We start from the raw sequence: 19,695 nt of genomic DNA, 5'->3' as shown, positions 1-19,695 counted from the left end.
TGTATATTCTTACATAGATATATAATTGATTCACTATGCTGTACACCAGAAACTAACACAACATTGTAAATCAACTATACTTTAATTTAGAAAAAAGGAAAGCTTCTCATATACTGTATGGACACAGAGTAGAGAAATTACAAAAAAAATTAAAAGAAAAAATTATCATGTTCAATTTTTCTACCAGATATGATAAAAAAGATACTATAACAACCATTTGTTTCTATAAAATTTATTCTGAAAAAGCATAAAGTGATTAAATATTATGTAGATTATATAGATTGGTGACTCTAGGCCCGCATTACCATGAGATTCCCAGGCAGGAGGGGTTGCTTTAAAAATTCCTGATGTCCTGGATCTATCCCAGACCTACCTAATTAGAATTTTTGAGGGTGGGTCCTTGGCACCAATATTTTCTTTACCTTCCCCAGGTGATTCTAATGTGTCATCAGTGTTGAGAACAATTAATATAGTCTTGAATCAACACATCAACTCAGTTGTCAAACACCAATTTGAACAAACCACTCCTTTTTGATAACAGTGATGCCTGGGAGTTGGGTTCCCCTCTACCGGTGACTAATTAATAGTGATGGGTAAGGTCGCTTTTTGCTAGCTGTCTGGTTGACCCATATCTGACTGACGAGGCAGCACTTTCTTCTCCTTTAAAGCAGATCTAACTTTGTTGTGAGTGTGAATTGGAGGGGCGGGGGGGGGGGTTGGTGATTCCTTCATGGGCTGTGAACACTGTTGTCTGGATACAGGTAGAGAGAACTGAATTGCTATTTTAATAAATACAAGTGGTTTTGGTACACAGATATGAGCTCACTTCCATGGGAAGTATTTCATCAAAAAAAGGAGAATTACAAAATCAGTACTAACTGGCCCCCAAAATGAGTAATTATGGCCTTGGTCTGTAATATATTCAGTAAACCAGAAAATGATGAATTGTGCTCAGAAATATTTTGAAAAATTATAGTCTACAAGTGTTTAAGTATTGCTAGAGTTAAGATTTTATGTTGCTACTTGGTTTACATATATGAACCAGGGAGCCATAAGGCAGTTTGGGTTAAAACAGATTGTGATTTTCATGGTGATTTAGAAGCTTGAAAACTAGCTCAATGGTAGAGTGCATGCTTAGCATGGAAGAGGTCCTGGGTTCAATTCCCAGGACCTCCATTGATAAATAAATAAATGCAATTACCCCCACCCTATGCAAAAAAAAACCTAGGTTCAGGTTTCCTGTACAATCTTTTTCTTTTTATTGTTGATTTACAATGTTGTGTTAGTTTCTGGTGTACAGCACAGCGATACAGTCATATGTGTGTGTGTGTGTGTGTGTGTGTGTGTGTGTGTGTGTATACACACACATATTCTTTTTCATATTCTTTTCTTTACAGGCTATTACGAGATATTGAGTGTAATTTCCGGTGCTTACAATAGGACTTTGTTGTTTATCCATTTCATATATAGTGGTTTGTATCTGCTAATCCCAAACTCCTAATTTATCCCTCTCCCGCTTCCCCTTTGGTAACCATAAGTTTGTTTTCTATGTCTCCTCTGTAATCTTAAGTGACTAATATTACATCAATAGGAAAGGCTCATAAACATGGAATTTCTCTCCAGAGCCAAAGAGATAAGCTATTTTCAAGATACACCGGGGTACCCTAAGAAACTGAAAACATTAAAAGCTCTCTTAACTGTAGGAATCAGGAGTCAGTAAAAGTAGAGAGTCAAAAAGTGGATACATCATGTTTCAGACATTGTATTTCTTTTTTTTTTTTTTGCTGTTATGTATTTTTTTATTGAAGTATAGTCAGTTTACAATATTGTGTCATATTTCAATTTTAGCCACATAAACAAAAGTAAAATCACTCACTGATCTTTGGATGTCAGGTCATGATTGCATTTTTGTGTTTAAACCACTCCCACACTGCCACCTCCATTTTTTTTTTTCTTGTCACCTCTGTTTCTTAAATGCACTTGTACCTTGAAGGCACTTGTGAAAACCTTGACAGCAAAATCTTCCTAGCTTTTTACTATAATTTTCCAATATTTTATAGCTGTCTATTCCACACATGGGGAGCAGTAGTTTGTTGATTTTTTTTTCAATATAGCCTTACGCTCTTTCTTAAAGTTAAGATAAAATTCACTATTTTAATCATTTTAAAGTATATATAATTCAGTGGCTTTTTGCACCCTCACAATGTTGTAAAACCTAATTCCAGAACCCCCATCACCCCAACAAGAAACACTGTACCCATGACCAGTAACTCTCAATTCCTCCCACCCCATACCCTGGCAACCACAAATCTACTTTTTGTCTCCTCCATTTATTTGCCTATTGTGGATATTTCATGTAAATAGAATCACACAATATGTGGTCTTTCGTCTCTGGTTTCTTTCATTTAGCATAAGGTTTTCACGGTTCGTCCAGGCTGTAGCACCTTAATATTGTTTTTTTAAATGCCTTATTTTTATGAGTCTCTATGGCAATCAACTTAGTTTTCGTAGAAAGAGCACTCTTTATTTGGCACTCCCATTGTATCAGTTTACGTAATAGTTAATCAAATTACAAAATTACAAGAGCAAGTACTACTAAAATAAATAAGGCTGTGACCAAACACCACCATAAGCGTGCACCTGAGCTGATAAAAGCAAAGTACACCAGTTTATTATGATGACAGTTATTTCCCATAGTGGCCTCTGTGCTCTGAGCAACAACCTGTTCGTTTCTCCGAGGAAAAGGAGAGCCCTGGTTAACCCAATGAGTTGTTTTAGTGTTTGTCGGTACTCCGTTACCCAGGACTGAGCGGTATGCATGCAGAGGATGTAAAGGGGAGACAACCCAACCCAGCCTCGACTGTCCCCAAAAGGAAGTCTTCTGTATGTCTCCGTGTTCAAAAGAAGCAAGCACGTGTTCCCACATAGATAGGTAGACCCTTCTGCCTCTATAAAAGCGTCACCATTCTACCCATCTTTCAAGGATCAGCTCAAAAGTGTCCTCCTCTCTAAAGTCTTCCCTAAGCCTTGACTCCTCGCAGAGCCTACATGCTCTCTCTCCTTCCTTTTAATTTCCAAAGTACTTATCTCTCTTTCTCCCTCACAGTGGTTATAACTGGTATTAGGTAGCTAGTTACACAATATCTTTTCTTCCAGACCAGGCTGGCAAGTGTCTTCAGAGGCAGGATTTGTGTCTTTACAGCACAGGAACAGAGGGGCTCAAGACACAATCTCTGCACAAATCTGTAGTAAGAAGTTCAAGAAATATGAAGTAAGTAATGAAGGAGCACATTGATTAAATGATTAATTAATGGTGCGTAACTTCCCACCTGGCTATATAGCAATACACCTCTTCCTTCAACCTGCAGTAAAAGATGGGGGATGAGAATCTGATGGGGAAAAGTGGTGAGCAAAGGAAGAAAAGCAGCTATTCTGGGTGCCTCGCTGCTGTCAGCAACCATGACTCTCCTCCTAGTGTCTAACAGAGATCACTTTCAAACAGGACACTGTTAGATAATGACACTTCCTGATGTCCTTTGATGTAGAACAAATTAAAAACAGAGAGAAAATCTTTGTCCTCGAAAATCTCCTAACATCTTCAAATGTGGATTTGGTTTTTCTCAATTAAATTATTCTACTGCTTGAACGGGTTTCTAGATCTCCTAGAAAGGTACTCATAAGCAAATAGCTTCCAAACTGGCAATTTTTTAAAGAAAAGCAATTGGTTAGGTAAGGAATGCATAAACAACCCCAACAGGCACACTGAATACTTTTTTTTGGCTGTATATAACTGAAAAACTGCCAAGTTCATTTTGATAAGCCTTTATTAAAAACAATAAACCTGCCTGAGCTTGCAAACCATGCCATTTTGAAGAACAAGTCATTGAGAGAATTAGAAAATGCTTAAAACTGCATATCTGATTTAAAAAAAAAAACAACTTCTGTGGTAACAGATATACCAATAAGTCACAGGACCGTGTCACCTATTAATATGGAGGGGGGACAAAATATAAAGTGAGACAAAATAAAAGCAGAACAGCATCTTCATAAATAAATAAGCAGCTACATCTTAAAACTAATACAATTACAGCCTGCCACACTGACATGAGGGCACCGACACTATTGAGAAAACTAATCCTCTCATGCTTCATCAAGTTTAATGTCACTACAATGATGTCCTTGCACTAAAGGCAATGTAATTTCAGGGACAGTGAACAAACATACATAAAATAATGAAATGTGGGAGAATTTCTATTCATGTAGAGTTCACATACTTCAATTCATAAAAGTCAAACTGACTTTATCTGAATTTGCTTCTTTGTTTTCAGTGATTATAAAATCTGCAGAATTACAGGACTGCAAGAAAAATAATTTGGGACATTAATGTTTGATACAAAACTGAAATTTTTTTCTATCTGCCAAACAAAATTCTGGAAAATTCTAACGAATACACTGTAAGTTTAGGTCCAGGGGATCAAAGATCTTTGTTTTGTTCACTGATATACCCCTAAGTGTCCAGAACAACACTGAGCCCATAGTAGGCACTCAATAAATGCTTTTTAAATTAAACTAAACTGAAAAACAAACAAAAAAATGTGCAGTGTAATGCTAAATAAGTCAGTTTAAAATTCCTTTCTCAGCTCTGTTATAGGTCACAGTATTAATCACAACACACATATTGTCCGCATATAAGCTACTTTTCTCAAGCCTTCTCCAAAGTCACAAATCACACTTTAAACTCTAACCAATCATCTCTCTAGAGAGGTAAGAATCAGAAGAAACTCCAAGGAGAGATGGAAATAAATTTAGTTCAACTGTTTTGATTACTGTTCTTCTACTGGAAGTTCACCTGAGATGTATCTGCACATTCATCTTCGTTTAAGAAGAGTGTACTATTTAAAATTAAGGGCTTGTATTTTTAAAATTTATACTACAAAGGTGGTTTGACTAAATCAACCTCTCATTCACTTCAGAATCCCACCAGTTAAAAAAAAAGATAGATAAATAAAAAATAAGAGCAGGCAAATGATATGATTAGGCGTTTCTGGTCATCATTTCTGTTCAAAATGCCTGGAAGCAATATGCTTTGAAAACTGAACTAAGTCAGAAGGAGAAGGCCTGGATTCTAGTGTTGACTCCATCAAAAATGAACACTATGAGCTTAACCAATCATTGCTAACAGGAAACTGAGCTTCCTCCTGGGTTGCACAGTGAAGCCTTTGACTAGATGATCTCTAAAAACTCTTACAATTTCCAAGACCATGTGATTATAAATGATCAAATCCAGTCACTTAATTTCTACTTCTCGTTGGGACGGTGCGACGCCTTTTGCCTAGTTTGGCAGGACACTCACAGTGGGCGAGGGGAGGGTGGGGAGCAAACTATGCAGAAGCAGTTGACGACTTGAAAAGCTAGTGATCTCGGATATCTGTGGAGACTGTGTGTTTCTAAATTTGGAGGGTTTGAAGACTTTCTTCCTGAGTCAGGCTGAGTGCACCACCAGAGTTCCCAGCTCTCAGCAAAGAAGATAAGACGAACTCATTAGAGACCCTTTAGAATGGAAGGGTGTAACCAGTGCTCTGGCAGGTCCCATCTGACTCAACACTTCAAAAAAAAAAAAAAAAAATTACAGGAGGTTCAGAACGTTGAGTTGTGAAAGCCGATGTCTAACCAAATAGCTCCAGGACTTAATTGGAATCGTGCTTTTAAATTTTGCTTCTAACACTTTTCCTTGAGCCTGCACTACAGGTATCACTGATTTTCTTCACGGAAAAAAGCAACTAAGAAATTAAGTCAATTGAACGTTGTGAATATTATTACCAGAGGGAGAGGGGAGAGCTTTTTTTAAAAAAAATAAGTAAGATACAGTAGAAACAGAATCCAGAGGAAAGGCGGTCTTCATCACACGAGGAGTCTGCATTTGGAAACCACAGGAGATGGGGGCCCTCAGCCGCTCCCTCTCCAGCCACCTGCCCTGAAAGTGCCGGAGCGCCGGCCCAACACCGCCGGGGCCAGCGGGCACGAGTCTCTCCCCCAACCCAACAGGCGTTCCGAGGGACGGGGTTGCGGCGCCGGGCTCCCCGCGTGCCGCCCGGCGCGGGGGCGGCGAGGAGCCGAGGGAGCGCCCTCCGCCACCTTCGCCCAGCCCAGCCCTAGAGCCCGTCGCCCCGCCGTAAGGGATGCCTGGGTCACCTGAGCCACCGCCTTCTCGTCACAGCCGAACCCGGGAGCGGGCAGAGGGCGAGCCAGGGGGCTCCGGGACCCGCGCGCTGGGGATTCGGGCGCCGCCGCGGCGGGAGGGAGACGGCGCCCCGGCAGCCGGCCGGGCCAGGCTCCCGCGCTCCGCAGCCCGCCCAGAGCACGCAGACCCCTTCTCCACCCGCCGCCCCCCCCCCCGCCCCGCCCAGCCCAGCCCGCGCCCGGCCCCGCCGCCCGCTCACCTCGTGTGGACGGCTGCAGCCCGGGCTGCGGCGCGCGGACATGCCCCTGGGGCGCACACACCGTGCCGCGTCCCCGCGCGGTGGCCCCTTCCCGGGCCCCAGACGCCACGGTCCGCGCGTCTGAGGGGCGGGGAGCCGACGGGGCGGAGGCGCCGACGGGGCTGTGGCAGAGGGCCCCGCGGGCAGCGCGGGAGGCGGAGCGCGTGGCGGGGGAAGATTCCGGCGTTCTGCCCGCGAAGGGCACTGGCGAGTTCAGCGACCCTGGCTCTGCCTCGGACTTTGCCCGGCGGGTGAATGGGATTTACCACCGGGATCCGCTCTACGTGCTGCGGTTTGGCAGGAGGGTGAGGGGCGCGCAGGAGGAGGGACGCCCGGCGGTTATGTAATGGGTCAGCCCGCTGTGACCCGAGCTAGCTCGCTCCGGACTGCCCGACCTCCCCGGAACAGCCGTGCGTGCCCCTGACCTAGGCAAGCAGAGGGCCCGGTGTTCTCAAAAAGAACTTTCCCCGGCAGGGCCAAAGAGCAAGCTGTGGAGAAGGAATCCAAGGCCTCCTTTAGGGTGTATCTGCAGCCCGTCCCATTTCACAGCACAGAAAACCGAGGCCCCAAAGTGTTCGTTTAAAAAGCTGTTCCTTGGAGTTAGACCGGCCTGGATTCAACTCTTCTGAAAAGTTCAGTGACCTTAGACAAGTTACTTAAATCTCCGAGCCTCAGTTTCTTCACCTCTAAAAGAATGATAGTGCGCACTTCCTGTGGTTGGCGGAAATGGAGGCGCAGAAGCCCGGCGTATGTAACAAGCCCAGTGAAAGTTACTGCTGTTGATTGTGCTGAGGTTCGCCCAAGTCCCCAAACGTCGCCTTGGGATCGCCTATCTCACCGGCTTGAGGAAGGAGCTGCCGAGATGTACCTCAGATAAGGCAGATGCCAGGCTAACCTTCCTGTAAGTTATGCCCCCTATCAGCACAGTCTCTGAACTGACGAGGACTGATGCCAACGTCTTGGGGTCTCCTACCTTCGCTGCTCAGCAGCGTCGTCCTCATCCGGGGCCCTGCTGGAAATGCGAAACCTCAGGCCCAACCCCAGAGCCTTTCAGCCAGAATCCCTAGGTGATTTACTCTGTTGTACTTCCAAGTTTCAAAGTGAGTTCGACTAGAAGGATACTTGAGAGATACTGTATGGTGGCCACACAATACCTTCGGGGTTTTTTTTTAAATAGACCAGTAAAGTCCGTCCTCATTTTACCCTCTGGCTATTTCATCTCTTCCCCACCCCTCAATTTCCTGCTCTTCAACTATAAATCTGGATTGAGGTCCTCTTTTCCCTTGCAAAAACCTCTGGGCTACCTCTAAGTAATGGTTAGTGAATCTGTGTCTAAAATACAGAAAAGAATTAGCAAATAGGGCTTGTAAAAGAATTCATTAGCACTGAAAATGGACTTAAGATGTTGAGGCGGGGGTGAGCCCTGAGCTCTCATCTGTGAAGGCCTTTAGGTTAAAGGCCTGAATACTTTAGCAGAAAAATACTCCTCTTAGTTAAACATTGTTTGGGGTGGCAAATAAGCCCAGGTGTCTTCTTTTTAAAAGTTTTGAAAAATTGAAAGAAATCTCACGTGCTTTCCTCTACCTAGCTAAGTGAGCAGTTACAGAGGCTCTAGCAAAGTCCGAAGCAATTACTTTATGTGATTAAATGCTCTGTGTTTGTGTTTTGTGTGTGTGTGTTTGTTTTTAATTCTCAGAGTGTTCAGATGTAGTTTGGCTGACTCTACCACAGGCAGAGTGCTGTTCATCTCTTGTGAGGTGAGTAATTCTGGATTGTCGATGACGCTGATACTGACTCTATCAGGTCATTTCCATCTGCCTCCCCTTTGGGGGCTGCAAATAAACCCCTCAAGGTTGTTGAACAAGCTGGTGTCATGGGTGGGCCATGTGGAGGCAGAGAAAGGGAAGATGGGAAAAGGAAAGGAATCTCCTTCTTCTGAGTTCGGGAGGGTCGGAGGAGCTGGGGAGGGGAGGAGACACCCCACTGCTTGCCTTGGAATCCAACCAGGGAGGAAAGGGAAAAGGCAGCATTTCTCCCAAACAGCACTGTCCGATAGAATTTCCTGCAGTGGTGGAAGTGGTCTATAGTCCCAAATGGCTATGAAATGTGGCTCTTTATGTTTAAATTTTAATTAAGATTCAGGTTTAATTAAATTCAGATTGTTGGTGTCTTAGTGCTAGTCATTTTATATTTACGAAGTTGGGGGGACAAGGTACTACAGTTGCAGCATTATTAGTTAAATAACTCTTGCTGATGTGATCAGCTACTCTGGTACCTCAACTACCATTTAATATCTGTGCTCCAGCCCCTCCCGTGGCCTCTCCCTCCCTACCCTGAGCTGGGCACTACCTGTACTGTTCTGGCCTGGAGGCACAGCATACTACGTCATATCCCTACCATTTGTATCCAATAAATGAGTGTGTTAACTAAAATCACATTGCACCATGGTTCAGGAGAATCCATTTTCAGATGAGATTCTCAGAAGCCTGACACCTTAGGGTACATCCATTATGGAAGGAATTGTTTGTTCCTTTTATTTGGTCAAACAAGGATGTGTGGACTCAGCAGAGAGAAACGAGAACATTGGCTTCAGATAAGAAACATTTGGGGGTGTCCAGGTCAGACTGGGGATTACCTGAAGGTTGAGGGTGGGGGGTGGAAACTTGAGGCTTTTACCTAAATAGAATTTGAAGGTTTATTTCCATGGCTAACAAAGATTCTAAGGATAACTACAAACAGCATAAAAAAGATGCAAGTATTTTATGCTGTCAATTATGCAAATGAGGGCAAGACCTAGAATGTGAAGTTGTGAAATTCTTCCTGGGACAGCAAGAAACAGTGGTTTGTGAATAACCTTCTCAAACTCCTGTTCCTTCTGACTTCTTTAATAAGATCACATCCTGTGGACACCTTTTATTTTTTATTGATTTTAAAGCAATTGTTTATTTTATTTTTAGGTTTTTTGGCAGGGGTGGGGGATTAGGTAGGTTTGTTTGTTTGTTTAGTGGCAGTACTGGGGATTGAACCCAGAACCTCCTGCATGCTAAGCACACACTCTACCACTGAGCTATACCCACCACCCCTCTGTGGGCACCTTTTAGATCCCATTTTCTTTGTTGTCTTCCTCGGTTCCTTTTCCTTGAGAAGGTTTTCTTAGAATTCAGCCCCTATTTTTCTGCTCTCCTTTCGTCACCCATATACCGTCCCCCTGGTCATGACTATAGCTAACAGCCGCTGTCCTGGGCAGTGCATTTCCAATTCTGACCTCTCTCTGAACACCAATTCTTGTTGCCAGATCCCCAGTGGATATTGTCACTGAAATCCTCCTCACCCTATCACTTCAAATGTTAACCCCATCAGGAACTAAAGTTGTCATTGTGATCTGCTCGGAGCTCCCCCCCAAACTTCCTGTTTCTCTTCTCTGTCATCACGGCCTTGGTCTCTGGGGCTAAAATTCTCTCATGGAGAGAATGACTTGAACTATGGAATCATTTTAACTCATTTTTCTTCTTCGTGGAGAATTGGTATAATGGAAGACACTAGATTTGGAATTATGGGACCAAAATAAAAATCCCCTTTTTGTCACTTCTTAGCAGGATGAACTTGGGAAATGTTTTATCCTTCCTCAGCCTCATCTATAAAATTAGGTCAATAGTACCTCTCAGAAAATATGGTTTCAGCAGCTGCTTATCTCAGCCTCTGTGCTAATTAGGTTAGACTCTCCACTTTGCAGTAATGACCTTTTGGACGTGATAAATCTTTGTCATGGGGTCGCCTTGCACATTGCAAGATGTTTAGCAACATCCCCAGCCTTTAGCCATTAGATGTCAGTAATAACACTCCCAGTCATGATGGTCACAGTTGTCTTCAGACATTGCCAGATGTCCCCTGAGCCGGAGGGCAAAAATCACCACCCGATGAGAACCAGTAGTTTAGAGAGGCAGTAGTGCCTTACTCTGTGGGTTTGTGAGGATTACACAAGATGACAAACATGAAAAAAAAAAGCCACTGGCACAGCACCTGACCACCTCAACATTTGCAGAACGTGGGTGTTCACTTATTCATGAAGCTCCATCAAGTTAAGGGATTCTCCGAAAATCACAGTTGAAAAACATTTTTAGGAAAAAAGAAATTTAGATTGCATTGTTCTGAACAATTATTATATCCTAGCAAGTATTGTTTTTGGATTTAAGCAACACTAAAACAAGTTCTCTATATTACATCTTCCTGATCATTTTGTTCTCGCCCATTTATTCTCACTCCTCTCCAGCCTCAGAGTGCCTCATGGGTCTGATGCAGGAAAAGCGGATGTAGGGAGTGAGGAGGACTGTGTCCCAGGTCTCAGTTGAGTTCCCCGTAAGTGTAAGTCCTTGGCTTCACACAGGAAAGAATTCAAGAGCGAGCCACAGTTGAGTAAAGGTAGATTTATTTGGAGAGATACATACTGCATAGAGTGTAGGCTGTTTCATAAGGCAAGAGAAAGGCCACGAGGTGTGGGGGTTGGGTGCTCAGATTAGAGTAAAAGTAGTTACACACTCCATAGACATAGAGTGCAGGCCATCTTCAAAGATGAGGGAGCGAGAGGAGGCCACCAGGCACCGTGTTGCCAGTTTTTATGAGCTCAGTAGCTTCATATGCTAACAAGTGGGAAGACCATTTTAACTACCCTGGGGAAAGGGCTGGGATTTCCAGGAAGTTGGCCATTGCCCACTCTTTGACCTTTTATGGTTAGCCTTGGAGCTGCCATGGTGCCTGTGGGCGTGTTATTCACCATGCTAATACAGTGGGCGTATAATGAAGCTCAAAGTCTACTAGAACTCAAATCTCCCGCCATCTTGAGCCTCAAGGCCTCATGAGGGGTTGGATCTTCTGCCATTTTGATGACAATTATTGCGTTGTTCCTTGAACGGCTGTGCCCTGCCCCCTTCCTTCCTGTCTCAGGTCCATCACTAGAACCACTGCACTTCCATTACTTCCTTCCTCATGCCCATCTATACAGCTAATCTTCCTGATACTCTTGGTGCTGGTAGTTCCTGTTTCTCCCATTTACTTTACTTTTTTGGCAGAGGTTGAGGGGAGGTGATTAGATTTTTTTTTTTTTTAATGGAGGTACTGAGGGATTGAACCCAGGACCTCATGCATGCTAAACATGCACTCTACCACTGAGCTATTCTCTCCCCATTCCAAATTTACTTTCATTGGAAAGGAATTCCTCTGCTGGTTGGCCAAAGTCCTCTTCCATCCAAGCTTCGTTCCACTTTTCATTATCATATTCCCCAACACTTAACTGTCACAGTCTCCTGCATGTTGTTCTGTGAAGTCATCACACACATTTCTGGCTCTATTCTTTTATCCACATTGTTCCCCGTAATGGGAATTCCCCTTGCTTTCTCAATTCTGCCTTCATAGACTTGATAACATCCTTCACATCCCAATTCAGACTCCGACTTCTACTTATGTTTGTAACTTCCTTTGAAAGGCATCAAAAAATAAGATGAGTTAATGATTGGATGGAGGAATGGAGAGAGGAACAGTTAGGTGATAAAAGCAATTTAGTAAAATGTTAATCTAGAGTTTAGGAAGCAGTATATGGGTTCACTGTATAATGTTTTTAACATTTTTCTAAGTTTGAAAATTGTTCTAATAAAAATAAATTAGAAAAAAAGAAAAATAAAACAAATATAGCAAGCCTTTCCACCCATCTCCTGTCCACAGTGGTTAAGAATTCAGACTCTGGCATCAGGCATATATGAGTACAAGGCCAGCTCCACCTCTTGCTAACTAGGTGACTTTGGGTATGTTGCATGTCAACTCAAAAGTCCAGTTTCTTCATTAATGAAATGAGCATAACAACACCAACTTCCTTCTAGGACTATTGTAAAGGTTAGATAAGGTATCTACTTGTGAAGTACCTAGCACACTAGCCAATGCATACTTAATACAGAAATACAGAATTATTGACAGTAGCCAAGATATGGCTTAACTTAACAATTTAACTGTCTGTTGACGGATGAGTGGATAAGGAAAATGTGATCTATAAACATAAAGTGGAATATTATTCAGTCTTGAAAAAGAAGCTCCTGCCATTTGCAACAACATGGATGAAACTAGAGGTCACCGTGCTATGTGAAGTAAGCTGGATGCAGAAAAACAAATATTATAATCTCACTAAGATGTGAAGTCTAAAAAAGTTTTAAATTCACAGAAGCAGAGAATAGAATGCTGTTTGCCAAGGCCTGGGTGGCGTGGGAAATGGGGAGATGTTGGACAAAGGGTATAAACTTTTAGTGATAAGATGAGTAAGTTCTGAGGATCTAATGTACAGCATGGTAACCATGGTTAACAATACTGTATTGTATACTGAAATTTGCTAAGCAAGTAGATCTTAAATGTTCTCACCACACACACACACACACACACACACACACACACACACACACACACAAAGGTAACTATGGTAGCTGATGAATGTTTTAAGCAGCTTAATTGTGTTCATCATCCCACAATGTATACATATATCAAATCATCACATTGTACACTTTAAATATATTTAATTTTTATTTGTCAATTATACCCCAGTAGAGCTAAATTAAAAATATTAGCTGAAAATATAACAAATACAAACACTCCTCCCTGGACCACATAGAGTGCAGGCTATTGATGGCAGGAAGCTTCTCTGTCTCATTTACTATTCCCCCAATGTTGACAGAGTAGGAACACTTCAGTAAATCTTTGTGGAATGAGTGAATATAGTTATGCATCACTTTGTTGTCACCTCTGTTGTTCTTCCTCTCATATATTGAATCGATTAGTATTTATGAAGCATTTGACTTGAACAAAGTCAGCAACCTTGGGAAGACCCATGATAACCCTACACCTAACCCAGGACTGTGTCTCCCTAGTCCAGAGCTGCTATGCAGTTTGAGAGCTCTCTGACCCAGCTAGGACTCCTTCTGGGAACACATCTGGGATAAGCATGTGGGGAAGAGAGAAAAGCTGCTGGTTTTGTCACCCCGTCAGTGGAGTTTGACCAAAAAACAGTGGGAAGTTCCCCATGGTCTGACCCACAGATTTTGTGACCGACCCTTTTTTGATCCCATAGGAACAGCACACAGGTCCTGCTGATTTTAATAATATTGAGCTTTGTTTCCCAGTTAATTTCTTTAAAATCTTTCAAATTATTGTTTGAACTTTTTTTCAAATTGATTGTAGTTGATTTACCATTTTGTGTTAGTTTCTGGTATACAACATAGTGATTCAGTTATACATATATATATTCTTTTAATATTCTTTTTTCATTATAGGTTATTGCAAACTATTGAAGGTAGTTCCCTGTGCTATACAGTAAATTCTTGTTGTTTATCTATTTTTATAGATAGTAGTTTTTATCTACTAATCCGAAACTCTTAATTTATCCCTCCCCCACTCCCTTTCCCCTTTGGTAACCAGTTTGTTTTCTATGTCTGTGAGTCTCATATCACATAAAAGTGATATCATATATTTGTCTTTCTCTGTCTGACTTAGTGTGGTAATCTCTAGGTACATTCATGTTACTGCAAATGGCATTATTTCATTCATTTTTATGACTGAGTAGTATTCCATTATATATATATAATTATATTATATAATATATCCCACAACTTCTTTATCCAGTCATCTGTCAATGGACATTTAGGTTGCCTCCATGTCTAGCTATTATAAATAGTGCTACTATGAACACTGGCGTGCATGTATCTTTTTGAATTGGAGTTTCCTCTGGATATATGCCCAGGAGTGGGATTGCTGGTTCAAATGGTAACTCTTATTTTTAGTTTTTTAAGGGATCTCCACACTGTTTTCCAAAGTGGCTACACCAAATAATGCTCAAACTTTTATGTCAGTTTTTTCTGAAGTATGCATTTGGGTTTAGTTTTTCCAAATCCAATTTAAATAAAATTATTTAATTTTCCTGATGTTAGTGAGACAGGAGGGAAGGGGGCAGAGCACAATCCTTGAAAGAATGACACAACAGTTGAGGACACAAGAAACTGATTAGAACCAAGATGGTGGAAGATTCGATTTCCAGTAGACCTTGAGCCTCACAGCACACCTACAGGTACCATGACAGTTCCTAGGCTGACCATAAAAGGTCAAAAAGTAGGTAGGGGGGCCAGTTCCTGGAAATCCCCGCCCCTTCCCCAAAGCAGTTGGAATAATTCTCCTACTCATTAGCATATGAAGTTACCCAGCACATAAAAACTAACAAGCCGGCATCTCCTGATTGCTTTCTCTCCTGCATTCTGAAACGGCCTGCACTCTGTCTATGGAGTGTGTATCTCCCTGAATAAACTTCCTTTCCCTCTACTATGCCTCAGTCTTGAACTCTTTCCTGTGCAAGACAAGAACCTCTTCTCTGGCAACATCAAGAGCTGATGGACTCCTTTTTCCCTTCTCTGAACAGCGGGGGGGGAGAGTTGTGAGGAACTCATTGATATTTACTGAGTTCCTGTGGTGTCCCAGGCCCTGTGTATATATTTCATCTGATTCTTACAGGACCTATTTTCCAATTGAGGGGAAAGGGGCTCAGAGTAGTTATATAAATTGCCCAATATTGTGCAACTAGAAAACTGTGCTAGTGTATGAAACCACGTCTGTCTAACCCGGAGGCAGACTGACTGCAAAAACAGCTGGGATTCTCTACCTGATTCTGTATTCTTGGCAATGTGAGCTTTACCATGAGAACGAGCCTGAGCTAACCTGCTGGAAGATGAGTGAACACATGGGGCCAAATTCAGTCTGTTCAGTCACACCTGCCAAAGCCACAGACACCAGGGAGGTGGCTAAGCTAAGGTTAGCAAAGCTGGCTGATAGTCCTACGGGAGGTTTCGGGGGCACAGGTGAGCCCCCCAAGACCAACTTTGGTCAGCAGAGTTGCCCAGCCAACACTCACACTCACACACAGAAATAAAGGTTTCTTACTGTAGCCACTGAGGGGTTATGGTGGTTTGTCATGCAGCATTATTTAACCAAGAGATAACTAATATAAATTCACAATGTCTGCAGATCTATTTACCTTATAATAGTATAAAGAGAAGTTTTTGCAAAATATCTGTCAGAAGTCTTTTCCCCCAGTTTTTATCATCCTATTATGCCCTTTTCAGTTACTCAAGAGGGGAAACAAGTGTTGCGAGCGATCTATCAGAAAAGAGATTATTTGTGTTTAATGGACCAATTTAATGAGCGACTAAATTGCCAACTGAACTGCAGTGCGTGTCTCTCCATTTCTATCATCAGAATGCTCAGAATATCAAATTCAATGAAAACAAATCAGCCAGTATTTTGGAGTATCTAGCCTGTGCATGGTACCACTGTATTTTTAGACAGGGTTCCTGTCTTCAAGAAATTTGTAATCTAACTGAAGTATAGGTAGCCGTGCAAATGAGAGAAGTTGAATAACAGTAAAAGATTTCAAGAACACCTTCACCACAACTGTACATTTCAGAAAGAAAAAGTGCATAATCAATTTGATAAAGGAAGTCAACACTTGTTAGAATTCAGAAGAGAAGTTAAACACTTGGGACAGAAGCTGCCCAGGTGAAGGCTGACTTTATAGGTGGGGCTGGAACTCACTGGAGCACTTCAAAATGCAGGTAGGAAGGCTCCCACAGTAGGTGAAACTGCAGGTAGAAGTATTAGCAGTGGGAAAGTGCAAGGTGTATTTGGCAGTGAGTAAATAAGTCATTTTGATGAGAACAGAGAAAATCAATAGGACAAAGGGACTGATTAGATATGGAGTGAAAGAGGCATGAGGAGCATGCGTGCCTCCAACTGGGAGGATGGTGATCATTAACAGAGAGAGGAGTTAAGAGGTAGCAGTTGATAAACTATTCAATATATGACACATGGAGCTTGAGATGGGAGTGAAATACCCAGCAGGCTGTTGGAAATTTAGGTCAGAGGCCAAGGGAAAAGGTCAAAGTTAGAGATAAGGCTTGAAAAGTCTTCAGTGCAACAGAGCTGAGATGAAACCAGAGCAGGAGGGCAAGGACTGGACCTTGGGGAATGTCTGCAAGGTCTAGTAGGGGAGATAAGACGCGCAGCTTATTGCTAAGCAGGATGTAGTGGGGGCCACATGAGTCACTTAAGTGTGATAACATTTCAGAGACAGGAGAGAGGTGTACACCAGCGGAGCAGAAACATTCTCTTTTGAGAGAAGAGTGAGTGATAATGAGCAGGATCTGCTCACAGCAGGACTGCACTGCTGCTGTAAGTCATTTGAAGGGATGCATGGTTCCTGCTAGATAGCTCACCTGCTTACATCAGAAACACAGTGGAGACTGATTAAACTTTGAAAAAAAAATTAACCAGCTTTATTTGAGGCTGATTTACCATTTCTGACTATCTGTGTTGATCTTCTTAATGGATTAATTAGCAAGTTTCTGCTTCACCTTTTTTCATTTTGATAAATTCAGAAAGTGCAAATTGAAAATATTTGGTGAGGGTAAAGCCAATCCGAATAAATAAAGCACCAAGGTAAATAAACAATGGCCAAATACCTTTTTAGCTTCTATGCTAGAGTATATCTTAAGTGGTACAAAAATGAACACATACTGGATACTACTGTATCTGTTTCTTTCCTATTTATACTCATATTAATTGGTTATCATGGTTATAGATATGCCGTGATAACAACACTGAGAAAGTACAATTCATACCAACCACTGGGAGAACCATTCAGAGTTCCTAGCACTATAAATAATAGCCATTGGTTGTGTTTTATTTCAGTAGAGTGTGAAGAATAGAAAAGCACAAAGTGAAAAAAAAGGCTGTTGTTTTGTTTCTATATTTTAAGGCTACTTTATTTTTATAAATTTATAGAAGCCATAAGTCTGCCAGCAAACTGCTTACCAGTTGCTTTAGAGTGTTTCCAACTAATCTGAAGGTTAGTGGGAAGTAGTGGATTTTGTAACCAGACATCCAGCCAGACATTAGTGGGAACCATCCACGTTGACTTTCTGGTCTATATCTGCTCCAAGTGCTCTGCTCCAGAAACACTGCTTGTAGGACCCGGTATATTAACAAGCTTCCCAAATAGATCAGCACCCTAAAATTTGAGAATCGTAACCTACGTATTCCAGGAAGACCAAGGGCCGTTGGAAAGGGGGAAGGCGCCCACGTAGACAGGACCCAACCAGCCCTCCCCTTTTCCTTTTCTCCCTCTTTAAGGAGAGCAGCTCTGCTTTATGGTCTTGTTGCACTGGACTCCCAATCCATTCCATTCATCGTGCCAGAAATCTGAGAGCCGTCCCTTACCCCCTACATCAACCATCTGCAAGTCCTGCCAATTATCTCGTCAAAGTATATCTCAAAATCTGCCTCACTTTTTCCATCTGCACTGCCAACACCTGAATCCAACCTGCCACCTTCTCTTGCCTACTCCCGCCATAGCCCCCTAACCCTTCTACTTGTTTCTGCTCTTAGCCTCTGCCACTCCATTCTCATTAGAACACCAAGAATGTTTTTCTCAATACTTAAATGACATCATATTGCCTTCCAGCTTACAATTTCTCTATGGCTTCCGAAGCACTGATCTGGCCTCTGCTGACCATGGCCTGTAAGAATGTCACACCCCTGCCTGTCTCTACGTCATCTTCTCCATGTCTGTTTTGTTTTGTTTTTCTTAGCATCAAGCCAAGGAGGCAGAGGTCTTTGCATTTGTTCTTCCTTCTGCCTGGGAAGCTCTTCATTGTTTTTGCAAAGACCTCAGGTTAAATATCACCTTCCCAGAGGTCTTCAAAAACCATTCTATTTAAACTCAATCTCCCTCCTCCATTACTCTCCATCTTATCACTTTTTTCCCCTTCATACTTTTTATTGCAATTTGAATTTTTGTTGCTGTTTGCTTTCATTCTATCTGGCTCTAAGCTAAGGCCTCAGTGAGAACAGGGACCATATTCACTGTGTTCATCATTGTGTCTCTGGCACCTCGCATGGTTCCTGGTATATGTTAGGAACTCAGTTACTGGATGAGTGAATGGCTAAAAGGATCCAAAATTGTCAAGGTGTGGAGGTCCCTGAGGTAGACAAGTGAGAAATTTTGGATGGTGAGAGTGTGCATTCGGAAATTACACTCCATTCCAGAGTTAGATTGGTGACAGGTGATCTGAAATTCCTAAGCCCATGGCTCCTCCTGCCTAGTGGAGCTGGATCACATTGTTGCTGAGAAACTTTTATGAAGCTAAAAGGTTGTTTTGCCTCTTATGAAAAAAGATTTATTAATGTTTATCTGTAAGTACAAATTTATCACAATAAGAAATGAGTTTGAGCTTTTTAGGGTAGAATGCCAATTGATTATACAGCATACATTATTAATATTTATTATGGTTATATTAAAACTCATGAGTCCCATGTAATCTCATTTTAAAAGTATAGGCTTTTGGCTAAGAACATTATGACAATCTATTTGACATTAGGCATCATCTGGAAAGGATCTAAGGCAGGATTATTGAATTAGATCTGGCTGCAGTGTAGATCTGGCTACACTGTACTTCCCAGCACTGATGGAAGTGGACGTGGGAGAGGAGGGTATGATGTCGTGCTGCGAGGGGTGAGGGTGAGGGAGGAGGACGAGAACTAGCTCTAAGCTCCCTTCCAATTGCTTCTGATTCTTCAGGTCCAGCTGAGCCAATTCAGTCAACCTAAACAGTTATTGAGGGCCTTTTGGGTGCCAGGAACTGAGCTGGGAGTGTAAGCATGAACAACTCAGACACCCACTCTGCCCTGACAGAATCTGGAGATGGTAAATGGGAAGTGAACATGACTTGGCCAAACCAGATGGTGACATCATTTAGTCAGCACGTGGCTCTCCTCTCGGAGTGTCAGTTTGGCACCAGAACCAGCTACGTGTCATGAACAATCAAAGAAATAGCACTTTCTTGAATGGTACCAAAACATTTTTAGTCACCAGTTCCATGAAATGACCACTGGGTGCATTTGAAATGGCCCCAGAGTTTGAAATTCCAACTGCCTTCGCTTGAATGTTCCCTCATTCCTTCATCCTTCCTCGCTTGTTTGAGCTCCTTCACCATACCTCCGTGTTTACTGCATTTCCTGTGTGATACTGTGCCATTTCCCCCCTTAATTTAATAGTGAAATCAGTACACGCTCCTCTTATTAGGTTTATGAAATAACAGAATGCCTGACTTGCCCAGAATTTCTTGATATGTGATCCTGCAGC

General features: G+C 42.2%; 1 protein-coding gene and 1 long non-coding RNA gene across 4 annotated transcripts in view; one reads left to right on the top strand and one right to left on the bottom strand.

Annotated features, from left to right (window-relative positions):
- SLC16A12 (solute carrier family 16 member 12) overlaps positions 1-6,822 on the bottom strand; it is a 92,437-nt gene extending 85,615 nt beyond the window's left edge. For 2 of the 3 annotated variants that reach the window (XM_032491355.1, XM_032491352.1), the window contains exon 1: positions 6,441-6,822. The gene's annotated coding sequence lies outside the window, so the exon portion shown is untranslated. Of the gene's footprint in view, positions 1-6,192; positions 6,341-6,440 lie in introns of those variants that run through there. The other variant, XM_032491354.1, reaches the window with a different exon arrangement.
- A 169-nt stretch (positions 6,823-6,991) lies between these two features.
- LOC116667139 overlaps positions 6,992-19,695 on the top strand; it is a 36,348-nt gene continuing 23,644 nt past the window's right edge. Inside the window, exons 1-2 of the long non-coding RNA XR_004323906.1 lie at positions 6,992-7,380; positions 8,176-8,236. This is a non-coding gene — a long non-coding RNA (uncharacterized LOC116667139). The remainder of the gene's footprint in view (positions 7,381-8,175; positions 8,237-19,695) is intronic.

Source organism: Camelus ferus, chromosome 11 (assembly GCF_009834535.1).
Source record: "Camelus ferus isolate YT-003-E chromosome 11, BCGSAC_Cfer_1.0, whole genome shotgun sequence".
NCBI classification, from domain to species: Eukaryota; Metazoa; Chordata; class Mammalia; order Artiodactyla; family Camelidae; genus Camelus; species Camelus ferus.
Note: the sequence above shows the minus strand (reverse complement) of the source record. Positions and strands in the feature narration are given on the sequence as shown.